This window comes from Lissotriton vulgaris, chromosome 6, assembly GCF_964263255.1.
Source record: "Lissotriton vulgaris chromosome 6, aLisVul1.2, whole genome shotgun sequence".
NCBI classification, from domain to species: domain Eukaryota; kingdom Metazoa; phylum Chordata; class Amphibia; order Caudata; family Salamandridae; genus Lissotriton; species Lissotriton vulgaris.
Window position 1 is genome coordinate 723,071,265 of NC_141694.1, and position 17,842 is coordinate 723,089,106.

At 50.5% G+C, this 17,842-nt stretch overlaps 1 protein-coding gene across 1 annotated transcript in view; it reads left to right on the forward strand.

Annotated features, from left to right (window-relative positions):
* LIN28B (lin-28 RNA binding posttranscriptional regulator B) overlaps positions 1 to 17,842 on the forward strand; it is a 694,462-nt gene that overhangs the window by 642,711 nt on the left and 33,909 nt on the right. The gene's annotated exons all lie outside the window — the stretch shown is intronic.

The following is a 17,842-nucleotide window of genomic DNA, read 5'->3' on the forward strand; positions in this document are numbered from 1 at the left end:
CCCCTCCAATCTTCCACTCTGCACTCTTCCACTCTGCGCCCTCCACTCTTCCACTCTGCACCCCTCCACTCTTCCACTCTGCACCCCTCCACCTCTACGTCCCTCCACTCTTCAACTCTGCATCCCTCCACTCTTCGCCCCTCCACTCTTCCACTCTGCGCCCCTCCACTCTTCCACTCTGCGCCCCTCCACTCTTCCACTCTGCACCCCTCCACCTCTACGTCCCTCCACTCTTCAACTCTGCATCCCTCCACTCTTCGCCCCTCCACTCTTCCACTCTGCGCCCCTCCACTCTTCCACTCTGCACCCCTCCACCTTTGTGCCCCTCCACTCTTCCACTCCGCGCCCCTCCACTCTTCCACTCCGCGTCCCTCCACTCTTCCACTCCGCGTCCCTCCACTCTTCCACTCTGCGTCCCTCCACTCTTCCACTCTGCGTCTCTCCACTCTTCCACTCTGCGTCCCTCCACTGTTCCACTCTACGTCCCTCCACTGTTCCACTCTGCGTCCCTCTACTCTTCCACTCTGCGTCCCTCTACTCTTCCACTCTGCGTCCCTCTACTCTTCCACTCTGCATCCCTCTACTCTTCCACTCTGCATCCCTCTACTCTTCCACTCTGCATCCCTCTACTCTTCCACTCTGCATCCCTCCACTCTTCCACTCTGCACTCTTCCACTCTGCGTCCCTCCACTCTTCCACTCTGCGTCCCTCCACTCTTCCACTCTGCGTCCCTCCACTCTTCCACTCTGCGTCCCTCCACTCTTCCACTCTGCGTCCCTCCACTCTTCCACTCTGCGTCCCTCCACTCTTCCCCTCTGCGTCCCTCCACTCTTCCACTCTGCGTCCCTCCACTCTTCCACTCTGCGCCCCTCCACTCTGCGTCTCTCCATTCTTACACTCTGCGTCCCTCCACTCTTCCACTCTGCGTCCCTCCACTCTTCCACTCTGCGTCTCTCCACTCTTCCACTCTGTGTCTCTCCACTCTTCCACTCTGTGTCTCTCCACTCTGTGTTGCTTCACTCTTCCACTCTGCGTCCCTCTACTCTTCCACTCTGCGTCCCTCTACTCTTCCACTCTGCGTCCCTCCACTCTTTCACTCTGCGTCCCTCCACTCTTCCACTCTGCGTCCCTCTACTCTTCCACTCTGCGTCCCTCCACTCTTTCACTCTGCGTCCCTCCACTCTTTCACTCTGCGTCCCTCCACTCTTTCACTCTGCGTCCCTCCACTCTTTCACTCTGCGTCCCTCCACTCTTTCACTCTGCGTCCCTCCACTCTTTCACTCTGCGTCCCTCCACTCTTTCACTCTGCGTCCCTCCACTCTTTCACTCAGCGTCCCTACACTCTTCCACTCTGCATCCCTCCACTCTGCGTCCCTCCACTCTTCCACTCTGCATCCCTCCACTCTTCCACTCTGCGTCCCTCCACTCTTCCACTCTGCGTCCCTCCACTCTTCCACTCTGCGTCCCTCCACTCTTCCACTCTCCGTCCCTCCACTCTTCCACTCTGCGTCCCTCCACTCTTCCACTCTGCGTCCCTCCACTCTTCCACTCTGCGTCCCTCCACTCTTCCACTTTGCGTCCCTCCACTCTTCCACTCTGCGTCCCTCCACTCTTCCACTCTGCGTCCCTCCACTCTTCCACTCTGCGTCCCTCCACTCTTTCACTCTGCGTCCCTCCACTCTTTCACTCTGCAGCCCTACACTCTTTCACTCTGCGTCCCTCCACTCTTTCACTCTGCGTCCCTCCACTCTTCGTCCCTCCACTCTTCCACTCTGCGTCCCTCCACTCTTCGCCCCTCCACTCTTCCACTCTCCGCCCCTCCACTCTACCACTCTGCGTCCCTCCACTCTGCGTCCTTCCACTCTTCCACTCTGCGTCCCTCCACTCTTCCACTCTGCGTCCCTCCACTCTTCCACTCTGCGTCCCTCCACTCTTCCACTCTGCGTCCCTCCACTCTTCCACTCTGCGTCCCTCCACTTTTCCACTCTGCGTCCCTCCACTCTTCCACTCTGCGTCCCTCCACTCTTCCACTCTGCGTTGCTCCACTCTTCCACTCTGCGTCCCTCAACTCTTCCACTCTGCGTCCCTCAACTCTTCCACTCTGCGTCCCTCAACTCTTCCACTCTGCGTCCCTCCACTCTTCCACTCTGCGTCCCTCCACTCTTCCACTCTGCGTCGCTCCACTCTTCCACTCTGCGTCCCTCTACTCTTCCACTCTGCGTCCCTCCACTCTTTCACTCTGCGTCCCTCCACTCTTCCACTCTGCGTCCCTCCACTCTTCCACTCTGCGTCCCTCCACTCTTCCACTCTGCGTCCCTCCACTCTTCCACTCTGCCACTCTGCGTCCCTCCACTCTTCCACTCTGCGTCCCTCCACTCTTCCACTCTGCGTCCCTCCACTCTTCCACTCTGCGTCCCTCCACTCTTCCACTCTGCGTCCCTCCACTCTTCCACTCTGCGTCGCTCCACTCTTCCACTTTGCGTCCCTCTACTCTTCCACTCTGCGTCCCTCCACTCTTCCACTCTGCGTCCCTCCACTCTGCGTCCCTCCACTCTTTCACTCTGCGTCCCTACACTCTTCCACTCTGCGTCCCTCCACTCTTCCACTCTGCGTCCCTCCACTCTTCCACTCTGCGTCCCTCCACTCTTCTACTCTGCGCCCCTCCACTCTTCGCCCCTCCACTCTTCCACTCTGCGCCCCTCCACTCTGCGTCCTTCCACTCTTCCACGCTGCGTCCCTCCACTCTTCCACGCTGCGTCCCTCCACTCTTCCACTCTGCGTCCCTCCACTCTTCCACTCTGCGTCTCTCCACTCTTCCACTCTGCGTCTCTCCACTCTTCCACTCTGCGTCTCTCCACTCTTCCACTCTGCGTCCCTCCACTCTTCCACTCTGCGTCCCTCCACTCTTCCACTCTGCGTCTCTCCACTCTTCCACTCTGCGTCCCTCCACTCTTCCACTCTGCGTCCCTCTACTCTTCCACTCTGCGTCCCTCTACTCTTCCACTCTGCGTCCCTCCACTCTTCCACTCTGCGTCCCTCCACTCTTCCACTCTGCGTCTCTCCACTCTTCCACTCTGCGTCTCTCCACTCTTCCACTCTGTGTCTCTCCACTCTTCCACTCTGCGTCCCTCCACTCTGCGTCCCTCCACTCTTTCACTCTGCGTCCCTACACTCTTCCACTCTGCATCCCTACACTTTCACTCTGCGTCCCTCCACTCTGCGTCCCTACACTCTTCCACTCTGCATCCCTCCACTCTGCGTCCCTCCACTCTTCCACTCTGCGTCCCTCCACTCTGCGTCCCTCCACTCTTCCACTCTGCGTCCCTCCACTCTTCCACTCTGCGTCCCTCCACTCTTTCACTCTGCGTCCTTTCACTCTGCAGCCCTACACTCTTTCACTCTGCATCCCTCCACTCTTCCACTCTGCGTCCCTCCACTCTGCGTCCCTCCACTCTTCCACTCTGCGTCCCTCCACTCTTCTACTCTGCGCCCCTCCACTCTTCGCCCCTCCACTCTTCCACTCTGCGCCCCTCCACTCTACGTCCCTCCACTCTGCGTCCTTCCACTCTTCCACTCTGCGTCCCTCCACTCTTCCACTCTGCGTCCCTCCACTCTTCCACTCTGCGTCCCTCCACTCTTCCACTCTGCGTCCCTCCACTCTTCCACTCTGCGTCCCTCCACTCTTCCACTCTGCGTCCCTCCACTCTTTCACTCTGCGTCCCTCCACTCTTTCACTCTGCGTCCCTACACTCTTCATCCCTACACTCTTCCACTCTGCGTCCCTCCACTCTTCCACTCTGCGTCCCTCCACTCTTGCACTCTGCGTCCCTCCATTCTTCCACTCTGCGTCCCTCCACTCTTCCACTCTGCGTCCCTCCACTCTTCCACTCTGCGTCCCTCCACTCTTCCACTCTGCGTCCCTCCACTCTTCCACTCTGCGTCCCTCCACTCTTCCACTCTGCGTCCCTGCACTCTTCCACTCTGCGTCCCTCCACTCTTCCACTCTGCGTCCCTCCACTCTTCCACTCTGCGTCCCTCTACTCTTCCACTCTGCATTCCTCTACTCTTCCACTCTGCATCCCTCCACTCTTCCACTCTGCGTCCTTTCACTCTGCGTCCCTCCACTCTTTCACTCTGCGTCCCTCCACTCTGCATCCCTCCACTCTTCCACTCTGCGTCCCTCCACTCTTCCACTCTGCGTCCCTCCACTCTTCCACTCTGCGTCCCTCCACTCTTCCACTCTGCGTCCCTCCACTCTTCGCCCCATCCACTCTTCCACTCTGCGCCCCTCCACTCTGCGCCCCTACACTCTTCCACTCTGCGCCCCTCCACTCTTCCACTCTGCGCCCCTCCACTCTTCCACTCTGCGCCCCTCCACCACTCTGCGCCCCTCCACTCTTCCACTCTGCGCTCTTCCACTCCGCGCCCCTCCACTCTTCCACTCTGCGCTCTTCCACTCCGCGCCCCTCCACTCTTCCACTCTGCGTCTCTCTACTCTTTCACTCTGTGTTGCTCCACTCTTCCACTCTGCGTCCCTCCACTCTTCTACTCTGCGCCCCTCCACTCTTCGCCCCTCCACTCTTCCACTCTGCGCCCCTCCACTCTACCACTCTGCGCCCCTCCACTCTACCACTCTGCGTCCCTCCACTCTGCGTCCTTCCACTCTTCCACTCTGCGTCCCTCCACTCTTTCACTCTGCGTCCCTCCACTCTTTCACTCTGCGTCCCTCCACTCTTTCACTCTGCGTCCCTCCACTCTTTCACTCTGCGTCCCTCCACTCTTTCACTCTGCGCCCCTCCACTCTTCCACTCCGCGCCCCTCCACTCTTCCACTCCGCGCCCCTCCACTCTTCCACTCGGCGTCCCTCCACTCTTCCACTCTGCGTCCCTCCACTCTTCCACTCTGCGTCCCTCCACTCTTCCACTCTGCGTCCCTCCACTCTTCCACTCTGCGTCTCTCCACTCTTCCACTCTGCGTCCCTCCACTCTTCCACTCTGCGTCCCTCCACTGTTCCACTCTGCGTCCCTCTACTCTTCCACTCTGCGTCCCTCTACTCTTCCACTCTGCGTCCCTCTACTCTTCCACTCTGCATCCCTCCACTCTTCCACTCTGCATCCCTCCACTCTTCCACTCTGCGCCCCTCCACTCTGCGCCCCTCCACTCTTCCACTCTGCGCCCCTCCACTCTTCCACTCTGCGCCCCTCCACTCTTCCACTCTGCGCCCCTCCACTCTTCCAATCTGCGCACCTCCACTCTTCCACTCTGCGCCCCTCCAATCTTCCACACTGCGCCTCTCCACTCTTCCACACTGTGCCCCTCCACTCTGTGCCCTTTCACTCTGCGTCCCTCCACTCTGCGCCACTCCACTCTTCGCACCCTGCGCCACTCTTACACTCCGCGCCACTCCACTCTGCACTTCTCCACTCTTCCGCTCTATTCCACTCTGCGTCGCTTCACTCTTCCATTCTACACCACTCCACTCTTCCATTCTTCACCGATCCACTCTTCCATTCTACACCGCTCCACGCTTCCATTCTACACCGCTCCACTCTTTCATTCTACATCACTCCACTCTTCTATTCTACTCCACTCTTCCATGCTACTCCGCTCCGCTCTGCTACTCCGCTCCACTCCGCTACACTGCTCCACTCTTTGGCTCTTAGCTGTTCCATGCTTTGTCACTCATGTTTTCTTGCTTTTTCTTTTGCTGGCTTATGCTCCCCAGGTTTACTTCATCCTTCCCATGCCAATAACTTATTGGCCAGTATCTTTCCAACAGCTCCCTATCTGTAAACAGGCTTGTAAATCTTGTTCTCGTCTCTTCACATTTACTGTGCATGCAAAGACTGAGGTTAAATGTCAGGCAGTGTCTTAGGGAGCCTGGTGTTTAATTTGCTTTCGGCTAACTTTAGGGTGAATGCGTTTACGGGTGGAATGCACATTGCTCTCCTCGTGGAGTAGGGGGTGTCACAGACACTGCGTGCTCAAGAGTTGCAGGGATTGCTGTACCAGGGTGCATCCACTTTGACATTACGCTGTGCCCCAGCCATCCCGCCTGGGCACATTAGGGACTGTTGTGCCATTTGTACAGCCTGCCTGAAACGGCACAAGCTACTGTGGCTTGATGACATTTCCTTGACAGAGCAGGAACTCCTGGGGTATCGTGGGCCTCCACTTCATCTCTGCTTGAACACTGTATGCCCCACGGCTGCAGGAACGTCTCCACCACTGCTGTAGCAATCCGTGCATTCAGCAGAATGGAGCCGACATTAACCTCCACCTACCACTGCCTTTGTTAACTGCAAGAAACTGCAACTGGAGCTCGCTTGAGCTGGCCGGAGCCCAGGGAAAGTTTCACATGCCCCCCACTTTTTCCCTGTTCCCTGCAAGGGCAAGGAACCAGCAGAGAGTAAACCCCCTCTCCCCACCCCAGACCTGCACGTTCATAAGCCGCTGGCTGAGGAGGAATTATTTCTAGAGCATGGACAGCACAGTCATAGACACCAAGAAGAAGCCAGCATATGCAAAGCTAATAGGTCTCCCTCTATGCGAGATCTATTCGCTTTGTCAATGTTTTTTTAGCCATATTGTAGAACAGCACCGGCTTCAATGCAGCATGGGTGAAAGTAACAATTTTTTTTTCACAAAGCTGTGATGCAGTCAATGCTCACGTTGTTAAAGGCTAAGCCAATAGATCGCACATAGGTGAGACCTATTTGGCTTTGCCAGTGCTCGTCTTTTTTGTGTTAGCTGACCTATTGCGAATGAATGAAATGCCTTTATAGAGCATACTAATAATTTGTAGGGCTTCCTAAAGCTACAGAGGGCAGGTACATTAGGAGAAGGACAAAAAAAGAAACTAGCATTGATGGGAAAGCCAGGTTTTCAAGAGTTATCTAAAGGGAATGACCGGGTGCATCACAAACTGATATGAAAATACCGTTCCAGACTTTAGCAGTGAGTAGGGAAAAGTAGTGTCTGCTAAAATGAATTTCTGATTCTTGTTACTAAGAAAAGGAGAGTGGATTCAGGTCGAAGTGGGCAGGATGGGACGTAGTGAATAATTCTCATGCAGAGATAACTAGGACGTTATTGGTATATGTTGTGTAGATAAGGCAAAGACTTTTGAATATAACCCGTTCCCTAATGAGAAATCATAGGTTTCTTAGAGACTTGGAAGCAGATTGGCGCAGGGATATCTTTAGAGGCAAGTAGATGGCAGCATTTTGAATCACCTGGGACCATAGAAGCAAATAATCTGAAGCAAATATTCTGGTAACCATTGATAAAGTTGGCATAAACGAGTCTAGTTTAGACAGCAGATTAACGTGGGGCACAGAGGACAAAAGTAAGAAATCCCCTGTGTATTATATGGAATAAAAAGCAGACCACAGCTGTATGGTTTATTTAAGCTTTAAAGGAGAATTCATAATCTAAGTGAATGCCCAGTTTTGTGGTCTTTGTGGTGGTAGTTGGAACGAGGCCCAAATCGGAGGGCCTCCAGGAGTAGTCAGATAAAGGACGGACAGTTGAAAAAAAAACTCTAGTTTGCCACTGAGTTTCTCATTTGGTCCTCATCCAGGTAGAGACAGCCACTATGCATGCAGAGAAAGGTTTTTGCATATCAAAGATTTTGGAAACGGAAATATTAATTTGGGTGTTGTAGGTGTCTGACATCAGATCTGAATGGCCGAATGCTAGTGGCAAGTTGAACAAAGCAAATCCCGAAAAAGGTAGCTGGCACTGAGAGAGGAATCCTACGGGACTTCAAAAGAATTGGGCTTGTGTGATGACTGAAAGGGAGAGATGGACATGATTTGGTACTTATGAGCGAGAATAGTGGAGAACTACTCATTGGGACAGATGCCATCGTCGAAACGACGACTGATAAGTATTGCGTGAGAGACAATATCAAATGCTATGGAGCTGTCTCACAGAACCAAAGATGTGAAAAACCCTTATGTCAAGGGCAGTCCTGATTTCATCCAAGGCGACCAGCAGAGCAGTTTGATGTGGAAGCCAGACTGTGTATCGTCAAGGAGGTTATTGTACTTAAGATGACATCTAGGTATTTGCCTCCTTGTCAAGGATTTTCGGAGGTAGGGAAGGAAGGGTTAGATTGCAGAGAATATTTTAATTGAGTGTTTGCTTTATAGTAGACAGATACCTATGATTATTTACATCTGCCAGGAACCTCAGAAGAGGGTATGGACAGATTGATATTATATATCTGATGATCAGAGATCTGTACAGTTTTTTTTTTAAATTTTGTTTATTTAAGATTGCATAGTAAAATACAGCACTTTATGTTACATTGACATATTTAAGTCTGATAAAGCCAGGCGTTCTCGACGTTGTTGCTGCTCATATTTGAAAAGATAAGATTTTTATAAACAACTAAAAAAAATAGGCTATCGTCAGCACAGGCATGAAACAAGTTTGATAATTCAGCGCTCTTGTACACAGTTAAGATGAATAAGCATATCATACAGAGTCAGTGCACTTTTGGTGGACAACTGATATATCACAACATGTAGGTATAGGTGAGTGTACATCACAACTAATATCCCTGTTAGGCCGAAGCAGGGAGTATCATAATCTTAGGTTTGGTACAGCATATTACATCACCATTGTGTGAGATAAGAGGTGCAGATGCACAGATAAAACCAGTGGACAAATCCAGCACAACATTTGGGAATTAAGTCTTTGAACTGCCAGGTTTAGACGGGGGGGCATGGGGGGGGGGGGGGGGGGTGTTGGGGGGACGCCGCTCTGTTCCGTGACCACTGCAAGAACGGCTCCCAAATATCCCTCGGCCTCGAGTCAGATGGCATCAGATCCCAATATACACCTAACTGGGTATGGCCATATATCACATCTGAAAGCCAGTCAGTAAATTTAGGCAGGACTGTACGACCCCATTTCATAGCAACCTGTCTTTTAGCATATAATAACAGTAGAGCATGCAGTTTCCGACTTTTGTGCTCTGTGTTTGCCACCCACCCTAGGATACCAAGGAGCGGAGAGGGAGCGTCTGCTCTATTCAGAATTTGATTGATGGCAACAAAGATTTCTGACCAGTAGTTAAATAGAGCAGAGCAGTTCCAAGCTACATGCAAAAAGGAAGCACCCTCCTCCCCACATTTCCAGCATTTGTCATCCTCTCTAATACCCATTAGATGGAGCGCTGATGGGGTGCGGTAAAACCTGTGGAGGAACTTAAAGTGTATAAGTCTAAGTTTGTAGTTCGGGGAGAGTTCCAATAACTGTCTACAACAGAATGTCCACTGCTCTTCCGTTAGGGGCGTCCCTAGGTCTTCGTCCCACAATTGCAGAGATTTAGGCACCACAATAGGGGATTGCTCTTGCATGGAATTGTATAAGCGTGATACCAGTTTTTTCCGGGATGCCCTCGCTAATATATTTTGGAGTGCATGTAGGTGTGGCGGCTCTTCAGGGAAATGGTCTCACATTGCTTTGCATGCAGATTTGAGTTTATGATATGCAAACTTGTCTCTAAAGGACAGCGGCTGGTCCTCCTCCGCAATCCGCAAGTCCAGGAACATGCCATCTGGATATATATCCGCAAATGTGTGTAGCGTGGATCCAGCGAGAGTGACATCTCCTCCGCCCTCCTCAAGGCACGGGAGCATGGGGTTCTGTCTACGGGAGATCGCAGGCGCATACAACAAGGGTAGGTCAGCTCGCCTTTGCAGTTCCCTCCATACCCATTGAAGCATGTTGGCCGAGTCAATGTCACGTGTAGGCCTAGGTGTTTTGCGATACAAGGCCACACTCCGGGATAGCGTGCAACCATGTCTGTCTCAACCGCCACGTGTGGCTGATAAGGTGTAGGATAAGCCCAGAAGTGGAGATATTGGGCTTGTGCGCATTACGCGTATAGCTGCATGTCTGGAGCGCCCATGCCTCCCTGCCTCAGTGGTAGCGTTAAAAATGCCCAAGAAACTCTAGCCTGACTCCCAGCCCACACCAGTGTCAGCAATTGCAAGCGCAAAGAGGTGAAGAAATGTTGTGTCAATGGAATAGGTATGTTTGCAAACAAATAAAGGAATTTAGGCAGTTCAATCAATTTTAAAAGTGCAATTCTACCGGCCAGAGATAGTGGGAGTTTCGACCATATAGCCACTTTACTTTCGAGCCAGGACACTGCCCTTCCAAAATTCAGAGTCCAAATATCCTGTAGATTTCGGCTGATCCAAATGCCTAGGTATTTAACCTCATCAGCCTCCCAGCGTAGAGGGTAGTCAGAATGCACCTCAGTGGTTTTATCAGTTAGTGGAAACATTACTGACTTTGACCAATTTATAGAGACACCCGATAGGCCCCCGAATTTAACAAATTCCCTCAATAACGGATTTAAGTTCACATCTGGGATGAGTACATATAGAGTGACATCATCGGCATAGAGCGAGATTAACAAGCTCCGTGAGCTGAAGCCTATACCCCTGGCGGTGTGGTGTTGCCTAATCCTGGCCGCCAATGGCTCCATGGCAATTGCAAAAAGCAGTGGAGACAGTGGGCATCCCTGCCTTGTACCTCTCGAGATCGCGAAAGGGTCCTACATCATGCCATTTACTCTCACCCTGGCCTTGGGGGCAGTATACAGCAGACAAATTTGATTTATGAACAACGGGCTAAATCCCATGCGCTCAAGTATAGCAAATAGATATGGCCATTCAAGAGAGTCAAAGGCTTTTGTGGCATCCAAAAATATCACTGCAGCTTGTACATCAGGATGTAAATAGTGCAACACGAGAGCACAGTTCTCAGGTTATGCGTAGTTGCACGGCCCGGTATGAAACCTGATTGGTCTGGAAGGGCCACCATTGGGAGCAAAGGCTGGAGACGGTCCGCTATTATTTTCGCAAATATTTTGACGTCCACGTTTATTAGTGATAAGGGTCTGTACGAATCCAGGCATTGACTGTCTTTATCTGGCTTCAACAAAGTTATGATAAGGGCTTCCCTCATTGATTCAGGCAGTACGCCCACCTCCAGAGCCTCCGCAAACACCGCATACAGCCTTGGGGCAAGTTCTTCTGCATATGTTTTATAAAATGCCGCTGTAAGGCCATCCGGTCCTGGAGCCTTATTCGACCTGAGGGCTTTATGTTTTGACGATGTCCTGTACTGTCACAGGGTGGGCCATATATTGCCGATGTGCATTGTTAAACTATACAAGCGCTATGGACTCCAAGAATACCTTAAGGGCAACCTGCGATATAGCAAGTGTGGACTTATACAAGTTCGAGTAATATGAAGTGAACGCTTGTAGAATCTCACTTTGTCCCGCTGTCACAACCCCTGCTGTATCAACGATTGTGTGTACATGTGCGGGTAGTGCATTGGTATTTATCATTCTAGCTAGGGTTAGACTGGGTCTGTCCCCTTCACCATACCTGCGAGCTTCCGCCTGCTTGCCCAGGAATTTTAGCTCGCGCTGAGCCTCCTCTGCAAAAGCCAGTAATTTAGCTTTTATCTGAGAGGCCAACTCCGGCGCAGGGTCATTGCAAAACAATTGCTCAAGTGCCTTAATCTCTTTCTCTATCTCAGCTATGGAATTTCTAATGGCCTTTAAAACCCCTGCCTTCCGTGCTATGCATTGCCCCCTTATTACCACTTTAAAGGCGTCCCATAACATTGCATCAGTAGTAACGTAGCCAGTATTGTTAGCAAAATAGTCTGTTATAGCTCGCCTTATTTCTTCCGTAAAGGCTGCGTCTTGAAGCGCATGTGGCGGTAGGCGCCAAGCAAAAGCCCTATTAGGGGCCCCCGGAATTTCTAACTCTAAAAGGCAGGGAGCGTGGTCTGAGAGGGAGCGGGCAAGAATCCCAACATCAACAATCCAGGTGGCCACATCTTGGGATATCAGCCAAAAGTCCAGTCTTGACCAGGCGGCATGGTGTGCAGATATGCATGTGCCTACATTGGTGCATGTGTTACGGGACCTCCATATATCAACTAGTGAGCCCTCACTGACTATGTCTCTCAATGCCTGGCTGGCGCGCGGATGCAACTGCCTGGACGCGCCCATTCTATCTAAGGAATCATCCATGACAACGTTGAAATCGCCTCCCCAAATAATCGTGGGGCAGTCTAGAATCGTAATCTGCGCCCACACCTCCCTGAAAAACTCCGGATCATCCACATTAGGCCCATACACAGCAGCCAGTATCACACTTTTGCCAAGTAGGGTGCCGTGCAGTACCACATATCTGCCCTCTTTATCATTTATCACTTTATGTTCTTTCCAGTCAATGCCTCGACGCACAAGTACAGTTACACCCCTGGCGTGATTAGAAAAAATAGCTGAGTATGTGGATCCCCACCTTGAATGCTTGAGCCTGGGTGAGCACGTGGAATTTATGTGTGTTTCTTGTAAGAAACAGACATCTATGTTGTGCCTGAGGAGATCACTGTGCATCAATCTGGACTTCCTGCCATCGTTTAAGCCTCGTATGTTCCATGTTAGACCTTTAGTCACCCCCATCTCCTACTTTCTGAAATAGTGCAAATGTATATCAACTGACCCACCTTAGAGCATTGTATTCCAAAAACAGACGGTATATTCATGCAGTACTGATGATTTGCCAAACATCCCCAAATCCCATTCCTCCCCCCTCCCACACCAACCCCCAATCAGGTTGTCAAGACCCCCCCCCCCTAACACGCCATAGGCGTTAGAACAGTAGAACTTTTGAATTGCGGGAGACACCCCTCGAAGGCGCGGCATCTCGAGCATACACCCCTGCGCATGCAGGGTGGCTGCACTATTGTAGGCTGTTCTGCTAGTAATAAGAATAAATCAACTCTCAGCTACACAGAATAGGGGACAATATTGAAAATCTCGTAGTGGCTACCAAAGAGGGGATTAAGTCACATCACATGTATTAGGCAAGATCGGCAACACATACCGCAGCAATGAGAGCAAATTGACAATCCCAGTAGGTTCATAAAAATAGCATCAGAATCAGTCTAATCACACACAGGGATATCGACATATCCGAGCACTTAGACTTCAGTCATTGTCGCTCATTTGGCCCCCGGCGTCTACCTCAGTTAGAGATTTCCTTTTGGACCTGGGCCCGCTTACATGTTTCGCAAATTTTAGAGCAGACCCTGCATCAAGGAAATGGTGCGTTGTGCCTTCGTGTACAACCCTTAGCTTAGCAGGGTACATGAGGGAGTACAGGATTTCCGCTTGGAGTAGCAGTTTTTTGGCAGGCAAAAACTCTTTGCGGGCAGCCTGCACCAGCGGCGTGAAATCTGGGTAAAAAGAGATGTTGTTCCCCTTGTGTGTTATTTTCCCTTTTTCCCTCGCCAAACGTAATATTAAGTTTCTATCTTGGTAATTTAGAAGTTTCACTAGGATTGGTCTCGGCGTGGCCCCAGCAGGTGGCTTTTTCCCCAAAGTTCTGTGCGCCCTTTCCACAGTGAACACCGGAGATAGGCTAGGGTCAAAAATGTCATGTAGCAGTTCCGTTATGAACACCTCCATTTTCCCCATTGCTGTGGTCTCTGGAATACCTGTGACCCGAATATTGCACCTCCGACAGAGCGCTTCCAAGTCGTCCCCCTTGGCGCACAGCGCTTCGATTTTCTTTTCCATGTTGGTTATATGCTCTTTGGTGCCCTGCTGGAACTCACAGCACTCTGTGTGTCTATTCTCAAGGCTATCCAGACGTGTTTCGTGTGTGGCCACCTGGGAACGTACATTGTCCAGTTGAGCGGTCATAGCATCTAGTTTTGCATCTATACTTTTGAGGCTTGAGCGCACTTCGAGCATTATCGCAGTGACATCTATTTCTTGAGGGACTTCTTGAGACGAACCCCCTGCAGCTATGGAGTCTTGCTTTGGCTTCTTGGACTGCCTTTTCTGCTCAAACGTGAGCCTTGGTTGTCTGGTGTCGCCCTTCCTCATGACTTAGCAGTTGGACTTGGCGCTCCTCGCAGTTAGTGATATAGTGGCGAAATATGCCTCAGGTGACCCTCAACAGCCTGGGAGTGTAGTGTGGGGAGCTGCACGTCACAAACTGTTCAGGCAAACAAGGCATTCACCCTGTATTCCAGCAATGGCTCACGACTCGCAAAAGGGTGCAAGTTGGAGAGCGTGTTTGGGCTGCTCCCCTGTAGCTCGGTGAAGAAGGGGGCACGCTTCCACGCACCGGTCACCACAGAGATTATGGGCCTACCAATCTCACACCAACAGCGACCAGCCACGGCAAAGAGTAGGACGCAAGCTCGACCGGGGACACGTGGTATGCAGTCGAGATTAGCATGCCCCAGCCGATGGAGAGCACCTATGCCCACCCGGCACAAATCTCAATCAGAACAACAGGGCGATGGGTCGACACTGTCCGCAGCATCGACAGTGGACCCCAATTGCCACCCCAGCGGGCATAGCACACACGGCCTTTGGCTCCCGGGTGTGTGGCGCAGGTAGCGGCGGTGCTCCTTGGTATGGGAGATCGGCGTTCGAGCAATTATTCACAGCGCGGGTGTAAGGCCTTTAGTTTCTAAGCCCACGATGCCCAGCCAGTTTGCAGGCTATACAGGCCGGTCCCATTAGCGGCAATCCAAAATGGCGGCACCTCACATTGCCGATTCAAATATACAGTCCAAAATCGCACAGAGTTTATATTCGGGATTGTAAAATGGATTCATGAAGGGGATACATCTGCAGTTGGGTCCGCAGCCTTACCCCACCTCCGTTTTAGTGCGTATTGGGCTCTTCCCGGCTCTCGCGCTCCGCAATCAGTCAGGCCTGCACCGCTGCGCCCCCGATTGGAGCTAGACGCCCGTGCTGACCTCCAGTGCCGCCGGATCTCTGCTAGACCTCGTTGCGGTCCAGACAGCCAGTGCCCTCAGATGCTGCTACATTCATGCCAGGAGCCCAAAATTGTGGTCGCTCGTGCTCTAAGCCCTTTGGAGCCGCACCGCTTCAGTTCTGAGCGTTTGGAGACAGAAACAGCCAGGATTTTCAAAGGATTTGCAATGCAGCCGGCGGAGCTCGCTAGCTAAGTGGCCATCTCGCTGCTCGTTCGGCCACGCCCCCCGAGATCTGTACAGTTGCCTTAATGAGAACAAGAGGTTTCCATGGTTCCATGGTTCAAACAGAGAGTTGGATTTGAGAGGTATATGAGAGGCTGTGTTGGAATCAGGTGTCAAAGGACAAGGACAACATATATATATATATATCTCCACGGATTCCTCTTGAGATCAGGAAAAAGGACGACGAGCCACACCATCCAGGTACCGGAAAGTTTGTTTATTAGGGCATAAACAGACGCGTTTCGAGCTCACGGGCTCTTGGTCACATGACCGCCATTTTTTTTACTTTGTTTATATAGTGATTGAAACAATAGAAAGGGAAGAAAGTATCCGTGTTTACAAACACCACACGGAGACTTTGTAAGTGCAGATTCAAATAAATATTATTTCAAGAAAATTAAATAGTGCACATTTCCCAATCGTTTGGTTGTGTGTCATTACAGGTATTATATATATATATATATCTTTCCACTAGTGCTGGTAACAGTCACGCTGTCACGGGCGGTCCTGTTGTAGCCACCAGCAGGCTTCTTTATTCGCTCCACAAATCTTCAAAATTACGAAGAAAACAAGACACCCAGAGCTTCAGTTCGAGGATTTATTTGGCAGATGAACAAATCTCCACGACGCGTTTCGCCATTACCATTATGACCAAGCCGTAAATGGCGAAATGCGTCGTGGAGATTTGTTCATCTGCCAAATAAATCCTCGAACTGAAGCTCTGGGTGTCTTGTTTTCTTCGTAATTCTGAAGATTTGTGGAGCGAATAAAGATATATATATATATATATATATATATATATATATATATATATATATATATATATATATATATATATATATATATATATATATATATATATATATATATATATATATATATAATATATAATATATATATATATAATATATGCAATCTGTCCCTGGTTTTACGGTGCAGCGAGTTATTCATTGGATGTTGGAGGAATATCTCCTCTAGTTGATTTAGCCAGTGCAACGCCGATACACGGCGATATTTTGTAACTTACTGGCGGTGGTTAATAGCCTTAATGAATGCTCATAATTATGCACATAATAAGCTTGAACGTTAGTTGAATACGAAATGGTATTAACGTTATGCATTTTAGAAAATATGTAATATGGCTGCCACGTTTCACCTGCGTTCCACATAGAATGTTTTGTATTTAAAATGTGTCCGCTCTCAGTTTTTATGAGGGCGTGTACAAAAATGCAAGGAGCGTGTTGTCGACACTGAGGAAGGACTGTTGTCTGAAACGCGTCTGTCATCTTTGCCGTAGGCTGTGAATAAAATCTGTTGCCGTACCCGGAGTGCTTAAGTCTTCTTTTCGAGCTGCAAGGGAGACCAACGAGCTTCAATATATCACGCGTCTACCAGCGCGATATAGCACCCGCCACCGAGTGCCCCGAGATATCTGGTAGCACGGAGCTAGAGTTTGTTTATCGGGAGCACCGCTGTAGTCTGGATCGGAAGTATGAGGAGTTAACGGATGGGCGCACGGCTGACATCTGAAAACACCGGTAAGTCGCTGTTCCCGTTATTACACTCCCATTCTCTGCTACTTGCATTTGCGAGGGTCCAAAACAAAACAGTAAGGCGAGTGGGTATTGGCGGCGAAACCCGGGGAGGCTTCCCTGTGGTTCTGAAGAAACGCCTACAGGCATGTGTGATGAGGAAGAACGCCGCTAAGCGGCTTTGGATGTATTTAAGAAACGTACATCAAATGTGACTACTGCACCTAACACCGGAGGCAGGGGGAACATACCACAAAGTTCCCTACAAAATCTTTTCCAAAAAATGGAACGGTTGAGCGAGAGAGAGATACGAAAATGGTGGGAGGCTACCTCTCTACAAAATTATATTGACGTGGATCGAGTGCCCAGGGGGCTCCGTATATATACGGTACCTGCATATGAAAGTCCTGACCCCATGCTTTTGGAGCATTGGGCGGAACTCACCGCGGCATCCTGCAAAGCCATGCTTGAGTTACTTGTAAAATTCGCATGGAGCGATAGAATGAAAGCAATTGACGAGATAGCCTCCCTGGAACTTGAGATTGCGAAAGAAACTGATTCAGCCACAGTGACACAACTACGAGAAGATATGAGGAAACGCTTGGTCAAGTATGAACTTAAGATACGACAACAAAAGCAAGAAAAATTCGAAAGAGATGAGCGTGATTACGCTCAAGGAAGAATTCTTACCTTTTCTAAGAAATTTGACGGTCCTCGGAAAGCCCTGAATAAAACGAAAAGCACCGGACCGGTAGAACCACCCCCCACTTCCGAATCTTCAGCCACAGAAGAACTATCAGAAGATGAGAGGCTAACTTCAAGCAAGGAAGGGAGGAAGACACCTTTTCATTTGGAATTCAACCTCATCCGCAGCACGTGGCTCAGAGGGGGAAAACTGAAACCACCAGAAAACGACGGAGAACCCGACGAGGTGGCTGGAAGAGGAAGGGGCAGAGTGGCATCTCAACCTACCCGCAAGAAAAGAGGCAAGAAATGGTAGATTCCAGTCCGACAATTGTCAATCTTACTGAACATCTGTTAACACAAGAGGAGGAGGATACCTTACAATTGGGGCTGAGTTTTTGCCCGAATAAAAGACTAGAGTACACCCAAACCCGTATCGATTTGTTCAAACTGACCCGCAAGATAAAATTACATAAGTTTCATAAATTGAAACCACATACTGAAGGCACAAAGAAAATCAAAAAGAAAGTCACAGCATGCCCTACAGACACCTT